Genomic DNA, 21,165 nt, shown 5'->3' with positions numbered 1-21,165 from the left:
GCAAAAGGGTTCTGAAGCTGACTTGCCTGTATTTGAATCCCAGCTCTAGCCCTTACTGTATGATCTAGAGGAAGTTACTAAATCTCCCTAAGGCCTCAGTTTCATCTGCTGAACGGGAATAATAATAGTACCAGCTCATAAGTTTTATATGCTTTATAAGCAAGAGAATGCACATGAGTGTTTAGAACAATGTCTGGAATATAATCATACTCTATTAGTGTAAGCTATTATATTATTACTTTTAGCATGAAAACCAGCATTTCGGGAAGTTTTTGGTATCATCACACCACCACCAGTGTTTTACGCTCAGAGGAATTGTTCACAACACTTTTGATGGTGTTAACATCAGTCCACAAATTCTATGACACCCCTCCATTCAAAAAGTAGAGCTCACTTCTCTGTCCCTTGAATGTGGGCTGCATCCAGTGACTCACTTCTAATGATTAGAATGAGTGGAAGTGATGGTGTGTGAATCCCAAAGCTAGGTCATACCAGGCACTTCCATCTGGCCACGTTCTCCTTTGGATCACTAGCTTGGGGGAGGAGGCTTAGGGGCGGAGCTAGCTGCCACGTTGTGAGGACACTCAAGTAGCCCTAGGGAGAGGCCATGGGACTGAGCCACCTTCGAAGCACACCCTTCAGCCTCTGGCAAGCTGTCAGATGATTTCAGCTTCTAGGCCTAGAGTTTTCCAGATGAGACTTCAGACATGTGGACCAGACATACTAGTAAGCTGTTCCTATTGTGTCAAGTCTAAATTCCCAACCCAATTGAAATGATGAGATAAGAAGTAAGTATTGCTGTTTCAAGCCACTGAATTTTGGAGTAATTTGTTATGCAACGATAGACAAGCAATACAATCCCCTTCACTAGAGAGGTGGAAGTTTCAATTGCTAAGCTGTGGAGTTTTATGCACAGGAATGGGAAGGAGAGAAAGGCTTTAGAGAATATCAACATGAGTACAGGCTACAGTGCAAACTAGAAAACCTTTTATGTAACTTAGAATACCTTTAACCTTTGTGTACTATTTTTTAATTATGTTTTAATTAATTTTTAGAGCAATAAGAAGGAAGAAGGATGGAGAGAAACATCGATGAGAGAGAAACATCATCAATCGGCTGCCTCCTGCACAACTCCTACTGGAGTTCGAGCCTGCAACCTGAGCATGTGCCCAAACCTGGAATCAAGCCGGTAACCTCTTGGTTCCTGGGTAGACATTCAACTGCTGAGCCACCTGGCCAGGCTTTATGTACTATTAACAGGATTTTCCCACCATAGCTAAGTAAAATAATTCTATCCAATATATGGTTCTTATTTCTAGGATGACCAACCACGCCTGTAGGCCCAGGACCATCCTTGTTTTAGCAATAAAATTCCCACCCTGTCTTTTTCCTGCCTGGCCAATAACTAACATAGGCCATAGCCACGTGGATCTGTCATGAAGCAGGGGAGAACTAGATAGCGCATTTATTGTCCAAGGTTATATGGTGCAGAGACTAGTCACACCCAGATTAACAAATTTGAGCTGCTGAATTCCATTGTGGATACAGGAGAATAGCTTTACTCTGAAAAATCATTCAATTGGAAACTTAACAGGATTATGAACCCTGGAATTTATATATAAAGTAGAGGCCTGGTGCACGAATTTGTGCATGGGTGGGGTCGGCTGGCCCACCCCGATCAGGGTTGGGGGTGCTGATTGGGGGCAGGGACAGCCCCGCCCCCTGATCGAACTCCCAGTGGAACTCCCAGTCAAGGGGACAATTTGCATGTTAGCCTTTTATTATATAGGATTAATAGTGTTTGCAAGGGAAATGTTAGCTTATACAATAGAGTAGCATTTGCATCCAAACAATACATACTAGTATATAAATTATAAATTGTTCTCCTCCATTGTTAAAGCAATCTTTTTCCTTCCCTTGTCAGGAGTGTTACTCACTAATCTTGAAGGTAGCAACAATACTCGTATCTAATATTTAGTGAGCAGTTACTGTGTGCCAAGTACAGTAGAACTAAACATATATTAACTGAACCAATCTTCACAACAAGTCTAATGAAGCAAATGCTACCAGATTTCCATTTTATAAATGAGGAAACTGAGGCACAGGATGGTTAAATAATGTCTCCAAGGTCATACCACAAGTAGGTGGCCACCACCAGTGCTCACACTCCACACATGGACTCTGATTAAATCAGTCTCTGATAATTCAGAGTTTTCCTCATTCCCACTGGCCCCATCTCTCCCAATTAGGTAAATTAGCAAGTGAAACTGCCTACTGGTAATGGTGACCTCTGACCTCCCCAGCTGGAAGCCTCAACTGAGAATGGAGATCTTGGACCAAGAAATGCAGATTAGGGAAGGTAGAAAGAGAGAGTGAAAGAGATGAAGAAAGAAATCTAAGGGAGGGGAGGAACTCAGGAAGGTGAACTTCATGGATAGAGGACAAAGCAATGGAGAAAGAAAGGATAAGAGGGCCCTGACCGGTTTGGCTCAGTGGATAGAGCGTCAGCCTGCGGACTCAAGGGTCCCAGGTTTGATTCCAGTCAAGGGCATGTACCTTGGTTGCAGGCACATCCCCAGTAGGGAGTGTGCAGGAGGAAGCTGATGGATATTTCTCTCTCATTGATGTTTCTAACTCTCTATCCCTCTCCCTTCCTCTCTGTAAAAAATCAATAAAATATATTTAAAAAAAGAAAAGAAAGGATAAGAGGGAAAAAAGAGAAATAACAACAAATTAGAGGGAAAGGGAGGAGGAAGAAAGAAGGAAATGAGGGCTGGCAGAGTGGTAGTAGAGATGGTGTGGGCACAAGCAAGGGTTCTAAATGCAGGTGTTGTTATTATTTTATATCTAGTAAATGATTCCAATATTAAAATAAGTTCATAATTAAAACTTTTTAAATAAGATCTTTTTAAAGTATTGTTAAAGGTAAAGGGGGAGGGTGTGAAATCCACATCAGAATTTTTTTTTTCTTGGTCCAATGTTTTTTCTGAGACCTCAAGCTTCTCACTGCACAGGAATTAGGGAAAATCTAGGGAGTATGAAGCAATGCCAGTGTTAGCAGAAGGCACGCTTCCTAAGAACATTCTACCAAAGCCATGTCTTTTTGAACAAATTTTAAGGAAAAACATGGGCATTGCACTTGCTAAGATAATGATGAAAACAAGTGCAGTGGTTTTCGACCCTGGTGATATATTACAATCCCTGCGGGAAGCTCTAAACAGCACTTCTGAACCCACTCGCCCCAGCATAACTACAGCAGAATCCTTCCAGGGAGAGCTAAACATTAGAATTTATCAAAAATTCTCTAAGGTAAGTCACTGTGAAAAATTCCAGGTTAAAGAAGTGGCAGAAATGTTCCCGCAAGTTATTTGCGGATATTGACAACCTGATTCTAAAGTTCAGGTGAAGAGGCAAAAGACGCAGAATAGCCAACAAATATTGAAGGACAAGAACAAAGTTGGAGGACTAACACTACCCAATTTCAAGCCTTACTATAAAGCTACATAATCGAGACAATGTGGTATTGGCAAAATAATAGACAGATAAGTCAATGGACCAGAATAGAAAACCCAGAATAGACCCACATAAATACAGTGAACTGATCTTTGACAAAGGAGCAAAGGCAATACAACGGAGAAAACAAAGTCTGTCCAATAAATGGTGCTGGAACAACTGGACATCCACATGCGAAAAAGTGGATCTAGAGACAGATCTTTCACTTGTTACAAAAATTAACTCAAAATGAATCATTGACCTAAATGTAAAACACAAAATTATAAAATTCCTAGAAGAAAACATAGGCAATCACCTGGAAGACCTTGGATATGGAGATGACTTTTTAGATACATCACCTAAGGCACTATTCGTGAAAGAAATAATTGATAAGCTGGATCTGATTAAAATTAAAAACTTCTGCTCTACAAAAGACAATGAGAAGACAAGGCATGGATTGGAAGAAAATATTCGCAAAAGAAGTAACAAGGAAATTTCATTATAAATAAGATGCACACACTCCCAAAGTTGAAATTTAGGTAGGATGCAGCAAGGGTGAGGTGAGATAGGGGTGCTTCTGTTCTTTCAAGATGGTGTTGTCTTATTGTTGTCACCACTGATTCCGGCTTTCTTTTCTGACAGGGTCCACAAAGCCTCTTAATTCCTAACTAAACAAAACATGGTACCCAGCAAATGGGTGTAGTGTGGGCTTTTGAGTTGTGGTTGCTGCGGACATGGTTGTTATTTGCTTGCTCTTCATGTCTGCTTGGGTACTTTTCCTCTTGCTCCAGGAAAGCCAGTCGGATGAAGATTGCTAAAGCAGCAGCACTTCCTCCTCCACACAGGCTCCCTCTGAAATTCCTCGGCAGAAGTCCAGCTCCTATAAAAAGTAAGTCAGCTCCAACCACCCTTGTCATTTCCATTTTTCATACATCAACTCCTGGTGCGCTGTATGCCTGCTATTCCTCCGTGCAGTTTTATCTCATTTGCCCACTGCCATCGGCTACAGTGTGGAAGGAACAAAGTTCACTTTCAAATTCCATCTCAAACAAAATAAAAAAGGCAAGAAAATCATGAAAGAGAAAGCTGGCCACGGCCATTAATATGAATCTCACTGCCAGGTTCTTCTGGTTTATCCATCAGATGTGAGGCAGGGGAATCTGCTCCCTCGCGCAGCTGCAGAAGCTCTGACCCTGGTTACAGGAGTCCTGTCAATCACAGGAACAGGTCCTAAGACAGCCCCACGTGAGTGCTGGCTGCCAGCTGCACGCAGCCAGACACACTATCAAATAACGCCCCGAATGGCACTGTACTCCTTTCTCTGATAACAGTAGCAAGTCCTGGGACCTTTCAACAACACAGTGGAAACTACCCTAAAATTTATTTCCGACATCAAGTTCAGGATTAAGGGAACCAGAGGAAATGGTAGGGTTTCCAGAGGGAAAGTGTGCATTTTCTTTAAAAACAAAAAAATGTTTTACAACCCACATAGTGTTCACATCTCTGCTTTTAGAAAGTGGCCAGCTTGGTACTCTTTAAATACATCAGTAGGTCCTGCTGAATTATACATGTGGCTGGAATTAGAGAAGCCTGTGTTTACTCTGACTTGCTGGGTTATAGGAAAAGTCCATAAACCCTAGACAAAATGGAACCAGATCTGGACATGGACACACACACACACACACACACACACACACACACACACACACACACGGTTAGAACTTCCCTGTAAGGGCCTGGGATATAGAGTTCATTGTATGTTAATTGTTCCTAGAACAAAGACAGCAGAAGTCCTTCATCATAGACCCAGAAATGACCTGTCACCACTTCTGTGAAATCAGGCAACATTGTTTAGTAGCTCAAAAATTTCTGAATGCTTTCTAGTTCTTCCCCCCTCGGTTTGAAATAATATATGTTGGATATACTCAGAGAGTAAATGGGTTTTCTAAGCACTAAGGAGTTCTAGCCTATTTGTTTCCTATAGAAGTGCTCTCTCCTCCCTGTCACAGTAAGAAGTTTAATTGTGAAAGAGCAGGAGAGGAAACGCCAGTGGCTGCAGCTCAAGTTTGAGTCTGTTAGGATGCACACTGGTGCCAGTGGGCTGCCTCTCTTCCAGGAATTAGATGGAATTGATCCTCTTTAAATAAACCTTGCTAGCTAACAAATAGCTTTCCCTTGCCAGCCTTTTCTCAATATGGTCTCCAGACTCTTTATGGTTTAAAAAAAAATTACCAAATAAAATTCATGAAAAGGCAACAAAGAAACACATCTTACAAAATTTCTGTACAGAATTCAAACACTGTTCTTGTGCCAGAAACATACAGCTGTGGGCCTGACGGGGCGGAACCATCTGCTATAAGCCCCTCGCTGTAGCTGCTTGAAAGAGGCAGCGTTGGGTAGGTGCATCCTTTGTTGGAAACACACAAACACCAGAGTGATGGAGCTTCCCTGTTTTTCCCTTCCTCGCTGTCTGTCCATTTGGACAGAATTGTCACAAAAGTGTTATATGTGCAAGATGGTGCAGTCAATGTGGGCAAAATACAGTTGCTTAAAGCAAACCAATGTTTGCACCTTCATGCTCAAGCATTGCTGATTTCACCTGGGTTTGGGATCGTGACACCTACAGAAGAGATGGAAACACTCAGAACAGGAACACTGAAATGAGTGTTTGTCAACTTGGTGAACAGTTAAGTCCTCCGCGACCCAAAGCAGGTGTGCACATTGTCATTTCTATTTTATCCATCGCCATTATGAACATAATTATAAATAAAATAATATTTTACATAAGTGTCCAGAGGAAGCTCATCAATTTATATTACTACCTAAATGCACTAATAAAACTGAGGAGGGCATGTCTTTGACAGAAGAGTGGGACTCCTCCCTAACTACACCCCTGCATGACTTGCAGGGTTCAGGTCCCGGTTTGCCTGAGGGATTCTTGCCTCAGGCACATCGATGAGAAATGCAGTTAGTTTTAGAATGTCCTTGGCAGGGGCGGGCTCATGTGTCCTCAGAGCAAATGGGTCATCTTAGATAGAAGACTCCTTTGAGTCCAAGGTAGGGCATCTTTTCTGGTAAAGGCCTTCAACTTCTCCTGAGAATAATGTGCTTATACGCATAAAATAAAATGCAGAAGCATCAAAAGCGCGCCAATTATGTCAAAACGTTTACACAAATTAATCTGTGCTATTGTAATGTATGTGCTTATTTAATAACTCATTAAATAACAGAATTGGGCAGAGGGTCAAATACCATCATAATTTAAGTGATGGACATTTCTGCAGAAACTCTAATGTGATACAAAAGTATCTGTGAGTTCCATTGGTGGCAAAGTCACAGGTGCTTCTAACACAACTGTGAGGTTTTGTCTACATTCATAATTGAAGGAAACACCAACTTTCAGTTAGAGATTAGTAAAAATAAGAGGTTTTTTTTTTGCCATCCAAATTCATGGGCCCCTGAATTCTATCCACAGACCCTTTAGGAGTCCCAGGTTAAGATCCCTATTTTGTCCTGTTTTTCTTTTTACACAATTAAGTCTCTACACATGATTTAAAATAATAAAAAAAGATCTTGCTATCCAAGTAGCAAAGTGAACATGTAAAATGAATATGGAAGGTAATGTGCTTCTTGATTAGTGCATCCTGAACTTTCTCTGTCGAAAATCAGTGTGCTGCTGTTTAAGAGTCACAGTGTTGGCCTTTTAAAAGTCATCTGAGTTTCTCTTCTCCTTCTACTCTTCCCTTTATTCCATTCTCCTTCCCTTGTCATTTCAACTTCTAGAGGTTTACCTTGCTGTGTTCTTTCTTGTTCCATCATTTCTTCAATGTCTCTCCTGCCTGGTTGTTCCTTCCTCCCTGATTCTAACATCATTGATGTGTTATTAACCACTGACAAATGCATTGATCTCCATTATTTATCTAATAGTCACATTATGCTTCTCACTTAAATGATGCTCTAAGATTTCTGAAGACCCCCTTCTCCTTGCTTCCCTCCACCCTCCCACCAATGTTCCTGACTACATAGTTATGAGAATTCACCTGAGGACCACTAGCAAACACCCTTACCTGCTTTCAGAACTTACTCTCGGGCAGATTAAAAACCCTGTTCTTTGCTCTTGAGAGCTCTGGCAAACTGTAACTTATAGAAACTTGCTGACTTCTCATTATATATGAGCTATGTGCAGGAAGGGAATCATGTACGAGGTGGAGCATTGACCTAAATGAACTTACAGATCTTACCTACCTTTGGAATCTAAGATCCCTGCAGCAATTGTATCCAATCAACTCAAAATTTCATACCCAGATCCTGTACATGTATATTGGTTCTCATTGGTGTCTTCATAGACATTAGAATGAAATAGCCAATAGAGATTAGGGGATCATTGGCAATTCATGTTTGTTGCATAGATGGGTTTTGTTTTTATTTGGTTGCCATTATATCTTTTATGTTCCGGCTTCCTTTTGCTACAGAAGAGCAGGGTTAATTTTCATCTAAATGACTCTTTGCCCGGTGTCTAAAAATGCCTCATTCACAAATATACACATTGTGAATGCTTTCTGATACTGCTAAAGAGGATGCAATTGCAAAGCTCATCATTAAAAAAAATTAGTAGAAGACATCTTTTTATCAGAACTATACTTGAATTAAAAAATAATAATAAAAAGAAATAAGCTCCCCGCTGCTACTCATTGCAACCAGGACACCTGTCTCCCCCTCCTCTTGCTGGTGGGAACAGAACCTCTGATTGAACAACCAGGGCTGTGGGCTGGAGACCCTGCTTGGAGCCACAAAGGAGAGAGGAGCCTGTCCTCAGGCACACATGGTCAGTGGGTCCCTGGCCAGTCTGGCACACGAGGAAGGGCAGGCATTCTTCCCAGATGGCACCTCCTAGCCGTACTCATAGCCAAAGTAGAAACGGCTATGGCAACATTGCCAAGAATACTACGATGTGGTTGGCATGGACAGCTAGAACGGTTTCACTGTTTGAGGATTTATCATTTCTCTGTAATCAGTATCCCTTGTGTGCAAAAAGAAGCTGAGACCAGAGTCCCAGCTTTACAGAAGAAGAAATGAGGACACATAGCTACACAGAATGTGCTGTAGGAGTAAGACCAACTGAGAACACCAAATCCCCAGGAAGACAAGTTCTAAAACTGAGATAGACTCTGGGTATATAGGTGGACTTCTATAAAAGAAAGAATAAAAGTTGAAAAGATGACAACTATCTGCTCACTTTCAGGAAATCCTGCTCAGACGCATGGCTTTGGGACACCCAACAGCAATGCAGTTTTATGCAAGGCCTCCCTTTGACCTCTTACTTCCACTAAAAAGCGATTAGAGCTCTGATGAAGGGAAAGCCCAGCTAGTGGAGAGGCTTCTGGTACCACTGACTAAGATGCATCATTTGGGCCATTAGTACTTCTGCATGTAGATGGACAGAAGACTCGTGAATAAGATTATTGTGAAAGTTACTCAGACTTGGAAAAGGTTGAACAGATAGGAAAATGCACATTTTTTTTTTCCTCCTCCTATATGACAAACATTGAAATGAATGTTCATATTACCCATGTGAGACACGTGGCAAGTGTGGTGGCCACGACTAACTACCAGCGGTAACTTGCTCAAAATGTCACAGAGGTATTCACTTCAAAAAAGGTCCAGGAGTCAAACACTCTCTTGGATATGCCTGTCGGAGCAGAGGTAAATATGGAATCTTCTTTGAACTGTTTTACATGCCCCAGAAAAATGGAAGATGCTGATTTAAGTGGTCAAGAAACCCTGAATCCTAAGGGCCAGGGATGTCACCTTTCCCTGACTATGAACTCAACCAGATAGCAAGAAAATAATGTTGAGTAAGGGATGGGGGAGAGGAAGTAAAGGTTGGGGGTGGTGATTAATTTGGTCCTTCATGAAGATAATGTTAGTTTAAAAGAGCAAATATGTTTGGGTGTGTCTCTTTAAAAACCCACATTTAGTAGAGAGGAATCTGATTTGTTTATTCCATTCTAAGCAGACCCTGACATCCTGTTGCCAAAAATACCCTTGCCTCCCCCTCTTCTCTTCCCAGTATTGTCTGCAGGTGCCTCCGTCCTGAAAATGAAGTCCTCTGCATGAGGCTGTGACTGGATCCCTGGACTGTTTGGCAGTGAAGGCTGCTTGGCCCATTTCTCACATGCATTTGGGCGATTTCCAAACAGATGCATACTCATCTTCCCTTTCTTGGCAGGAGGGCTGAGAATTTAAGGATTCTTGTGGGGAATTTATGCTGCTCTAAAAACTTAACCCATCGTGAAAGCAACATAAAAGAGTTTGTATAAAAGACCTGACCTTTTGCCTCCTTTTGGAGTCTATTGCTCGGCCTCCTGTGTCTTTGCTGCCTTTCATTAAAGCTTCAGCGACTTTCTTTGTGCAACTTTCTTTGTGAGCGGGTGATTTTCACTGTCCTGAGCTCTCTAGGGTCTATTTTATTTTCAACAATGATTTCCATTTCATCTGAATCTATTGTCCTGGCTAAAGATGTGCTTCTTTATTCAGAACATACCATCAGTAGGGATGGAAAAAAAAATGTTTGAAAGCCATTTGGGGGCAATTTAACCAAATAGGGTTAGATAAATTGGAATAACCTATAATTTTATTACCTGGAGTTACGTACTAACAAGGACAAAACAAGAAGTCCCAACAATGACTTGGGTGTGCCAGAGATAGATCAGTGGCCTGATTGGCAAATCCTAAACAATAACTCCTATTCCTCTGAGTCATTTAATCCCCACATGATCAGAGAGAACAAAGAAAGCCCTGCAAATCAGAACAATTTTATAATTTCATATATGCCTATATTTGTCTGGGCTAAATTCAGCCAAGAGCTTTTTGATATTCTTCCCCAAAGAATACTTTGAGAACTCACCAAACGGAAATTACCCCGTAAAAAGGCAGAGAAATACAATACTCTGCAAACAGTATTTTCTTAGACTGAGTAAAACTGCAAATAAAGCAAAGAAAATTAAATAGTAGTTGAAAAGAGTAAGAAAGCAACCCAACCTCCTTTATTTGACATTGTAAGTGATTTAAATATGTTTTGCCCGATCCTTTTTGATAAATACACTGAGTGAATGGATTTTTTTTTTCAATACCTGTCTAGATGTTCCAGATTTTATTTTAAATTTGCTTTTTTGGCTGTGCTTTTACCCACCCTGAAATTCCTTGCCCACTTTCCTTTCTCTTCTTACATGTGGAACCTGATTATACCCTGACAAGGATTCCTCCCAGCCAGCTCCCCCACTGCTCCGTAACTAGAAGTGCAGTCACAGATTGTTTATACATCTGCCCTGATTCTCCAAATCTATTCTTCAGCTCAGTAGGATGCCTGGAAGAAAGGTTCTCAAGCGGGGTCTAACAGGATCTTTATGAGTTGGGAGTTTATTTTTTCCTCTTTGGGGTAACCACTTTGCTAGAAGATGACAGGGATGCTGAGACTCCCGCATCAGCTTCCCTCATGGCACCCAGCACCAGGGATTTAGGACCAGCCAGGACCATCGAGCAGCCTCATGGAGGACTGCTCACAAGGAGGACTGCTCACAAGGCTTGCTGTTTTCCTCAAGCAGCTTATCTGCCAGAGTCGCACTTGATTCTAGATAGCCTGGTGCACCAACAATTCCACCTACAAGAATCACAGTGGATAAGGAGAACACACTTCCAACTGTGAGGCAATTAGAGTGCTGTTTGAACGGCTGGTTGCTTGCGTGTGGTCCCCTTAGCTCCCTGGTGGAGTGTGCTTATAGTCCTGCAATTGGGTAAAATGGATTGGAATGAGCGCTGACATATAGAACTGCCAGCTGTTCTACTGTTAATAAAGACACTATTTAGCTATTAATACATCCCATTCTTCCATGTTGTGCCCATTCAAACAAAATATCTTTGTTTGAGGAGGCGTTGTGACTGCACCTGTTCCTGATTCAGGAATCTGTGGCCTGTGGAGGACCCCTTATTACTGCTCTGCAGCAACTGTAGCTTCCAAGCTGGGTCTCCTTGTAAAAGAAATAGGGCAACCAGACAGTTGGATTAAACCAAGGAAAAGTGAAGCTTTAGAATATGTAATAACCAGCCTGGTTTATTAGGCAAATTATAATTTATTCCTAAGCAAATGCTATATCACTAACAATCCTTCCCTTTTGCAGGGAGTGAGTTTTAAATATTCCTGGGTCTGAAGGCAGGATTCTCTATGGTGATATCAGCAGGTGACAAATACTGCCTAAGGCTTAGGAACTAACAGGAGATAACACTTGGCAGATAAGCAAAGCACTTTCTTCTTACCAGTAAGAACTACACTAGGCTCTCTGGAGTGCTGTCTTCAAGGAATTTATAATGAGAATAGAAAGACAAGACTTAGATACACAGGGAAAAATAACCCACATGAAGCAAGCTGTGTTATGTTTTCATTTCTATGTGGACAGAGAGAAAACACAACATGATGTCAAGTGGGATCTATCCTAAAATTGCAGTTAAGTCCCAGGGTAGAGTCTCCAGTTAACCTACCTGTTGGAGAAAATTTTCCCAATTTCTGAAGATGCTGCCTTAACACACTGATAACACCACCACCACCATCACCATCACCCAAGTCTGTATGAGCAGAAGATAAATGAGAATAGAAAAGTGGAATTTAAAATAACCATCAACTGTAGGAATCAGATGTTCATAGTGCATTATTCTGGTAGAGCTCCCAAAGCAAACTACCAGAAATTGGTTGACTAAACTAAATATATTTATTTATCATAGTCTGGAGGCTACGAAGTCCCAAGATCAAGGTACCAACAAGATAACTTTCATTCCGAGGCCTCCTTCCTTGCCTTGTAGGCAGCCTCCATCTCGCTGCACTCACATGGCCTCTCTCTGTGTACACTGTGGGAGGAAGGAAAGAGGGAGAAAGCTCTCTGGTTTCTCTTCTTATAAGAAGGCCTTATTATATTTGGAGCCCATTCTTGTGACCTCGTGTAACTTTAATTACCTTTTTACAGGCCCTATCTCCAAATAGAGTCACATAGGGGTTAGGGCCTCAACATAGGAACTTGAGGTGGGGAGATGATTCATTCTATAGCATTGGGTTATGATTTTCCCTTTGTTGTTGCTGGGGTGTGAGGAGTGGAAACATGTGGCTCAATCATCCAGAAATACTGATGGTGATTTCAAGAAGGGGAAACAGCCTGGAGTTGTATCTTCCCTGGCTGGAGTCCACTTGGACATAGAACCTACAAGCTACACAATCTTGTCAGTGTTGCTTCCTGAGAGAGGAATGGTGAGAAGTTCTGAAAGGACTCTGACATGGTTTTCTGAAGTGTAAGATGTACTTAGATGTGGAGACGGTGCCCTTTCTGATCTAGAGATTTGGAAGGGCTGGCTAGAAGGGCATAGAAGACATGAGTATTAATCGTGCTTTTATTTTCTATGTTTTATGATGTTTGGACATCTTAAACATCTTGCCAGCCATGGAGACACTGCCCCTCCTGGAGAGAGTCAATTCTTAGAGACAGCAAAGGGCTGGGAGCATGTCTTGCATATGGAAACCAACCAATCCCAAGCCCAAATTCCCCAACCACCTCCTATATCTAACTCTCACACACCAATCCCAGGGACTGCTTTATATCAACCCAAGGCCAAGTATCAATTGACTAGCGACAACCTCTATAGCCCAGAGTCCACCGACAGTATTCATACTGGCCAATCCTAAGCTGTTTATTCTGTCCTGCCTTATCATTTCCATGGAAACCCTAACAAAGTTCTGGACTAGGCTTTTCCTTCATTCTTTCTCTGCCTCTTGACCAAAACCTGGTACTTCCCCATGTGGCATGGTATGGTGTGACCTCTTTTCTCAGGAAATGTAAGTAATACATTTTTCTTTCAATGGCATTGACCTCTTCGCATCTCACTCAGTCACTGCCATAAATTAAATAGGTTCATTTTGAGATAGGGTGTCGCCTCAGCAAGAATAGAAGATTTTAATGGTTCTTGTGGCTGCATCGGAGAGGCCTGGAGTTGGAGAATGGTAAGGGCAGCAGGGTTGCCCAAGAGGTTGCTGTGTCAGTGGACCACAGACGGAGCTGGAGGCTTAGCTGTGCCTCTCTGAGGCATCTTTAGTGACAGAGGAGCTGGCTGAATCTGAGCATTGTCCCAAGGCAGCTATATTCACCTACTCAAGACCAGGTGGAATAAGGTGGACTCTACTGTTCTGGGTCTACAGCCATTGTCATCTTGAAATAAACTTGGCCTCTAGCACCAACTCTTCCCACAACCAGTTTCATTTTTTTATTACTTATTTCCCCACCTTTCATTATGACAGTTGGGTCACACTGTTACAAAGACACAAGAAAAAATAATCCAAAGAGGCCTCAAGAAGTGGTGCTAGAGTTTAATCCAAATGGTATGTAATTCCTCTCCTCAAATAAATGGGGTCTAATACAAAATGTCAGGGTAGCCTGATAATCCCAGCATATAGGGCCAGAAATGGAACTAACTGTCCACAGTAAAAGAGGTATATAAGTGTGATAAATGGACAAAAAATGGAGGTACAACCTTTTCTAGATACATTTTACTTGTATTCCCTGATATACATAATATAAAACTTTTAAATATATTATGTAGTCAATAAATTCTTATAGATAGGTGATAAGGAGGAGGTATAATTTAGAATACTTTCTGTAGCAAGTACCTGGGAATTCACATTGAATTGGCTTAGCTATTAAGATAATTATTGAACTTTATTATAAATAAAAAATCCAGAAGGTACAGACTTCAGAGGGTTTGATCATTTCTACCTTCATGTCTCTGGTATTCTCTTGACTCTGCCCTCTTCCATAGCTTTCTTCTTAGTGGCAAAATGGCTTCCTCAATGTCATACATTCTACCTGCATAACCTCACCATTTAGGCTAAGAGAAAAGGCAACCAAAGCATTGATGGTTAGCCCCTATTTTGAACCAATAGCTGGAACAAGGGAGATGAGATTATACTGAGTGGCTTAAGCCAATCAAGATCCCAGTCTGGATCAAGAGGTGATGTCAATCTCAACATAACCACTAGTGAAATTTATAGAAGTTGAAACTGGAGAATGAACAGTGAGGAGGCATTCAGAATTTTTTACGAAAGGTATGGGGAGGGAGAAAAGGGAGGTCTGAAGCAAGGGAGGAAGAAAGAAAGTGGAGAGCGAGAGAAAAAAGGAGGAAAGGAGGAAGGGAGGGAAAACAAAATTTAAAACTGTTCTTATACCCAGCCCTTAGGTTATTCATAGAGGAAATATACATTATATTGGGAATAAGAAGTAATGCAAGGAATGCAGCATTAGTTCAACCATCCTGGAGTGGACTCTGATATTCTGGACCATTGTACTGCTCTGGCTTATCCTATGTTTATATCTTCAGAAGCTACCTGATATGTGATGACCTACATGGAGATGTAAGAAATAGTTCTTACCCTCACTCCAGGGCTCTAGCTCTATGTCTGATCACAAACAAAGCATGCTGCTGGAATGAAATAAGTATAGAAGAAAGTGTGTGTCAAAAGATTCAAGTTCAAATCTGCTCTTCAACCTACTGTATAAATTTGATCAAGTTACATAATATCTTTGTGTTTTGTTAGTATCTTTATTAATAAAATGAAGATAATCCTTACCTCACAGTGTTGTTGTAAGAATTACATAAATAAGCTATAAATAAAATAATTACAATAATATTTAATAAGCATTACCTTGTTTCCTCTTAAGATTTTCCTCTGATAATGGATTTCTTTAACCAGCTGAAAAATTCAGTCTGAATTATTAAGCATACATATAATATTATATGATCAGATCCTAAAGGCTTTTGATCTCTTATTCAGAACTTCCACAATAGCAAAAAAATAAAAATAAAATCTACTAACTCTCACAACAAACTACTGTCAAGTGTGTCTTCCTTCTCTGTAGTTTAGTTTCCCACAAAAAAAAATTTATACAATACTTCTAAATAGCTATGGCTTGGCATGAACTAGATGAAAGAGAGAGAGGCAGAGAAGAAGGGTGAAATAGAAGAAAGGAGAAAGTAGGTTGAATTATTTACAATTTATTAGCATTATTATCATTTTTATAGATGATTACTATCTAAGTCATGTATTGGTGAAATATCTATATATACACAAAAGGCTAATATGCTAAGTGTCCATCTGACCGGTAGATATGATGCGCACTGACCACCAGGGGGCAGACGCTCAACACAGGAGCTGCCAAGCTGCAGTGACTTGGCAGCAGCAGGTCTCAAGTGACGCACCCTGAAACCAGAAAGGAGGGAGCCCAAGTCCTCACAGGGCTACGTGATTCCACCTTCGGCCGTGGGTTATGTTGTTGCTGGGGCACTGTCAGCCTTGAATTTGGTTTACTGCACACTTGTGTTTGCATTCCACACCCTGTATGACAGCAACTTTGCAGAGTGCTATCTCACACTCCAGGACCCCTTGGGGGATGTTGGAGAGCTGGTTTTGGCCCGATCGCCTGCTGGAGGGATCCCGCTCACTTGTCCAATGCTCTTCAAGCCACGGCGCCACTCCAGGTGCTGCCATCAGGGAGGGACCATGAGAGTTTGGCTCTAGGGCGTGTCCGGCCCACCTCACCCAGTCCTGCCCCGCCGGCCACCTTCTAATTAATTTCCTTTCAATGTATATATATATATATATGTGTGTGTGTGTGTGTGTGTGTGTGTGTGTGTACTAATAAAAGGGTAATATGCTAATTAGACTGGGTCGACCGGACATCTTCCAGATGTCCGACTTCGTTCCAGACAAAGCCATGGTGGTGGGGGCTGAGGCAGAGGTGGTTAAGGGCCAGTAGGCCGGCAGGGGAGCAAGCAGTTAGGGGTGAGATCAGGCTGGTGCAGGAGAGCAAATAGTTAGGGGGCAATCAGGCCAGCAGGGGAGGGCAGTTAGGGGTGATCAGGCCAGCAGGGGAACAGTTAGGCAGCAATCAGGACATCAGGGGAGTGGTTAGGAGGTGATCAGGCTGGCAGGCCGAGGCAGTTAGGGGCGATCAGGCAGGCAGGCAGAGGTGGTTAGGGGTGATCAGGTAGGCAGGCAGAGGAGGTTAGGGACCATCAGGCAGGCAGGCAGGCGAGCAGTTAGGAGCCAGCAGTCTGGATTATGAGAGTGATGTTCGACTGCCGGCCTGATAAGGCCTAAACTGGCAGTTGGACATCCCCTGAGGGGTCCCAGATTGGAGAGGGTGAATGTCGGGCTGAGGGACACCCTCCTGTGCACATATTTTGTGCACCAGGCACACTGAGTGGCCAGATTATTATGATCTCTGAACGCATAATAATCTGGCCACTCTGTGTGTGTGTGTGTGTGTGTGTGTGTGTGTGTGTGTGTGTGTATACATGGGTGGGGTCTGGCCAGCCTGGCCAGAGGGAGGGGACATGGGCAGTTGGCCGGCCTGCCTGCTGGTCGAACTCCTGGTCGAGGGGACAATTTGTATATTAGCCTTTTATTATATAGGATACAGACTGAGTGGCCAGATTATTATGCATTCAGAGATCATAATAATCTGGCCACTCAGTGTATATATAAAATAGTGCTGCCCTTGCTTTTCTCTCTCTCTGTTTAAACCTCAGATGAAGGCACTAACCTGAATGATGAATGGAGCTCCCAGGCCCAGAAGCTGCTGTGTCAGCACTTGCTCCCAGAATATTATAGGTCCAGTTTTAGGAATAATAGTTCCTAATTTGAATATTTTTTTCAATTCTATCAGCACAGTCATAATTTGGTACCTATTACTGACCAATAAACTAACAGGATAATCTTAATATTTACTTAATATTTAGTTCTTTAGCATCTCTTTCTATGCCTAAACAAAAATAACACCATTGACTTTAACTTTTCACTTCTTCTCTGACTCTCTGTCTCTCTGTCTGTCTCTCTGTCTGTCTCTCTCTCTCTCTCTCTCTCTCTCTCTCTCTCTCTCGACGTGTGCGTGTGTGTGTGTGTGTGTGTGTGTGTGTGTGTGTGTATGAGAGAGAAAGAGAGATTTCATATATTAAGGCTGAATTCAGTTAATTTTTAATGGTATATCAGTAATTATACAAATACCTTCCTAAATTTCCAACATATAATAAGTATGCTATTTGTGCAATTCACTTACTCATGGATACACTTATGAGACTATGATATAATATAATGGATAAAGATGCTTCGTAATCTAAAGTCAAGAAGAAAATTCAGTAATAGGCAAAAAAGTCCAATGCTCAGGTGTAATTTTCTTGCTGAGGAGAAGAATCACTGAAACTTGTTCATCCGGTAGAGAATTTATGAATAAGATGTTAGAATGCATAAGTTATAAACTATGGATAAACTAGTTAACTGAATGAAGGTTATTCCAAGAAAAAATATTACTCAGAACAGATGAAATTTTAAAATAATAATGGACAAAAATTTTCCTTCTAATATCTTGCAAAGTAATATTAAACCAAGAGTTTCTAAAATATTTTCCTTGAATTACCTCATTGAGAAAGTAGTGGAGAAAAAAATTCTGTTGTCAAACAAGTATGTGAAAGGCCATAAGCTTTCATCTTTGGAATTCAAAATGACTTCTAGCAAACCAAGACTTTGAGAAATCCCACAGTTAAAAGATATAAATAAAACTACTTAATTTTATTTTTATTTTTTTATACTTGAGTACTTTTTTTCTGGTAACACTATTAACCTCCAACACTTGGGAAATACTTCTTTAGGAACATTACTCTCTTCCATAAGACATCCTCGAATTTCTAGCAAGGAGATGACATGTCTTTTGAGGACATAAGATGAACATCATTATAATCTCAAAAAAATCAAAATAAATGCCTATAAATCTTAACAGCCTTAAAAAAAAGGTGATATAATCTTTCTTGCAGTGTTTATTATATCAACCAGATTATTTTTTGTAAGTTTTAAAAAAAATGTCTTAATTTTTTTTGAGAGAGAAAAGAAGGGAGAGGGAGAGAGAGAGAGAGAAACATCGATGAGAGAGAACCATTAATCAGCTGTCTCCTGCACACCACCCTATTGGGGATTGAGCCTGCAGCCTGGGCATGTGCCCTGACCAGGAATTGAACCAGCAATCTCTCAGTTTATGAGATGAGACAACACTCAACCAACTGAGTCATACCAGCCAGGGTGCAACCATATTCTTAATCACTACTTCTAGAACACTATCTGTACTCAGTAAACTTTTGATAAATACTTATTTGCTGGAAAATACTTCCAAAATTTAAGGATATTCAATCTTTATATCTCACAAGGAAATACTAGTTTTCCTAGCTTTTTTCAGATGTAGGCCAGTGGAGATATTGGAACAAGTATCTGGAATGAAGCAAAAATCAAAAGTTTAGAAACTTTGGAAAAAGTATAGTAAATGTTGAAGAGATATTTTATTTACCTTGGTGACAACTTCAATGCATGAGGAATGACTATGTGATAAGTATTACAACTATACATTAACTAAAACTTCTGTCAATTCTCTAGTAAGCATGATCTCTCTCCTTTCCAATTTTTTCTATTCTTTTCTCCTAAGAAATACACATGTATTATAGTCATTGCAATTGAATGCAATGTAATACCCTACAATTCCACAAACACTTTATTGAGAGCTGCTATAGGTGGGGTGTTAAGATGGGTAGTTGAAAGCACAGCACCTAATCACTGAAAAGGGAGAGGAAGGCACATAAATGGAAGGCAGTGTGCCAGAGTGGACAAGAGTGCCAGCTATGGAATTGGATGGCCTGAAATTGAATTCTGGCTTTGATGCTTACCAAATATATGATCTTGCACAATTTGCTTAACTCTTCTAACATTAAATTTCCCCATCAGTGAATAGGACTACTACTAAGACCTGCTTTCATTTATGTGAAAGTTAAATGACAGCGTGCAAACATTTAGCACTGTGCCACACACTTTACATGCCCAACAAATATTTGCAATGTTCATTAGGTGTTAAACGACTGAAAACAATTGCACAGGGTAGTGCTGGAGTAGAGGTACAGACAAATTTCTATGTGAGCACAGATGAAGGACCAATTTGTTCTGCCTGGAGGAGACATGCTCAGGAAAGCTTTCCCAGAGTTCTTCCTAGGCCTTCGAGGAAGAGTCAGTAGAGACAGGTGGGGGGACACTTCAGATCAAGAGAATGGCATGAGCAAAATCAGATGGCATGACATGACATGACACACGCAAGAAAAAAAGGAGTCAGGTGGTATATTCATATGCTAAGGCAGCCAGAACAAAATACCACACACTGAGTGCCTTAGAACAACATAAATTTATTGTCATACAACTAGGGAGGCTGGAAGTCCAAAATCAAGGTGTCAGCAAGGAGGAGCAGTAGAATGAAACTGGAGGGCCTCCTTGCTATTCTGAGCTTCTGGTGGTTTGCTGAATCTTTGTCATTCCTTGGATTGTAGAGGATTCACTCCAGTCTGACATCTCTTGATGATCTCCCTGTGTCCCCTCACATGATCTACTCTGTGTGCCTATGTCTCTATATCCGAGTCTCTCCTTTTTATAAGGACACCAGTCATATTGGATTAGGGCCCTGCCTAATAGACATCATTTTAACTGGTAAAGAATTGATTTTCAAATAAGGTCATATTCTGAGATACTGGGAGTTAGGAAACCAGCACATATTTTAGGGGGACACAATTCAACCCATAACAGGTATTATTGCTTGTGCATTAGAGAAAGAGAAATGGGTGGCAAGCAGATGGAAGTAGAACTCGGTGATGCTGTGCAGCTTGCACTTTATTTTACAGAAAATAAAGGAACACTGATGGCTTTTACCCAGAGGAGCAGTTTCATCTGATCTATATTTTAGAAATAACCTCAGTTGGCAGCACTGATGATGAATTAGACCATTAAGATCCTGGAAAGAAGGATATCATGGTGGATATTACTACTGTTCAGGAGAATCATGTGGGGTCCATCCTGGGGCAGAGCCCATGGCTGGAACAGGAGGGCACAGATGCAGGAGAGATTTGGGGGGCAGAGCAGATGAAGCACGATTGTTCATGCTTTCATCTTCTCAGAAAGAGAGGTCCTGAGAGCAGAGTGCAGCCCTTACTCATTTTGAATCCTTTCACAGCATCTAACACCATGCCTTGTGTTTAAGTCCGCTCAGGCTGCCACACAACATGCCACAGACGGGGGGCTTACATGACAGAAGTTCATATTCTCACAGTTCTGGAGGCTGGAAATCCTAGATCAGGGTTGCTGGGATGTTCTGAGACCTCTTCTAAGTAGCCACAATCTTGCTGTGTGTTCACATGATCTTATCTTTGTGTGTTGTTCTGAAGGGGGAGAGAGAGGGAGAGAGACAAAGAAAGCAAACTGTCTGGTGTCTGTTCTGACAAGGGCAGTGATTCCACGGTGGGGTCTCATTTTCATGGCCTCACCTGATCCTCCTTACCTGCCAAATGCCCCATCTCCAAATACCATCACAGTGGGTGTTAAGGCTTCAACATACTAGTATGAGTTTTGGGGACACACAAACATTCAGTCCTTGACACCTTGTATATAACACTTTGTAGAGGCTTAAAAATTTTTAACAGTCTACTCTTAGCATTGGGATTTAGGTTGGCAAATAAAATACAGGACACCCCATTAAATTTGAATTTCAGATAAACAACAAAAACATT

This window comes from Cnephaeus nilssonii (assembly GCF_951640355.1).
Source record: "Cnephaeus nilssonii genome assembly, chromosome: 2".
NCBI classification, from domain to species: domain Eukaryota; kingdom Metazoa; phylum Chordata; class Mammalia; order Chiroptera; family Vespertilionidae; genus Cnephaeus; species Cnephaeus nilssonii.
Note: the sequence above shows the minus strand (reverse complement) of the source record.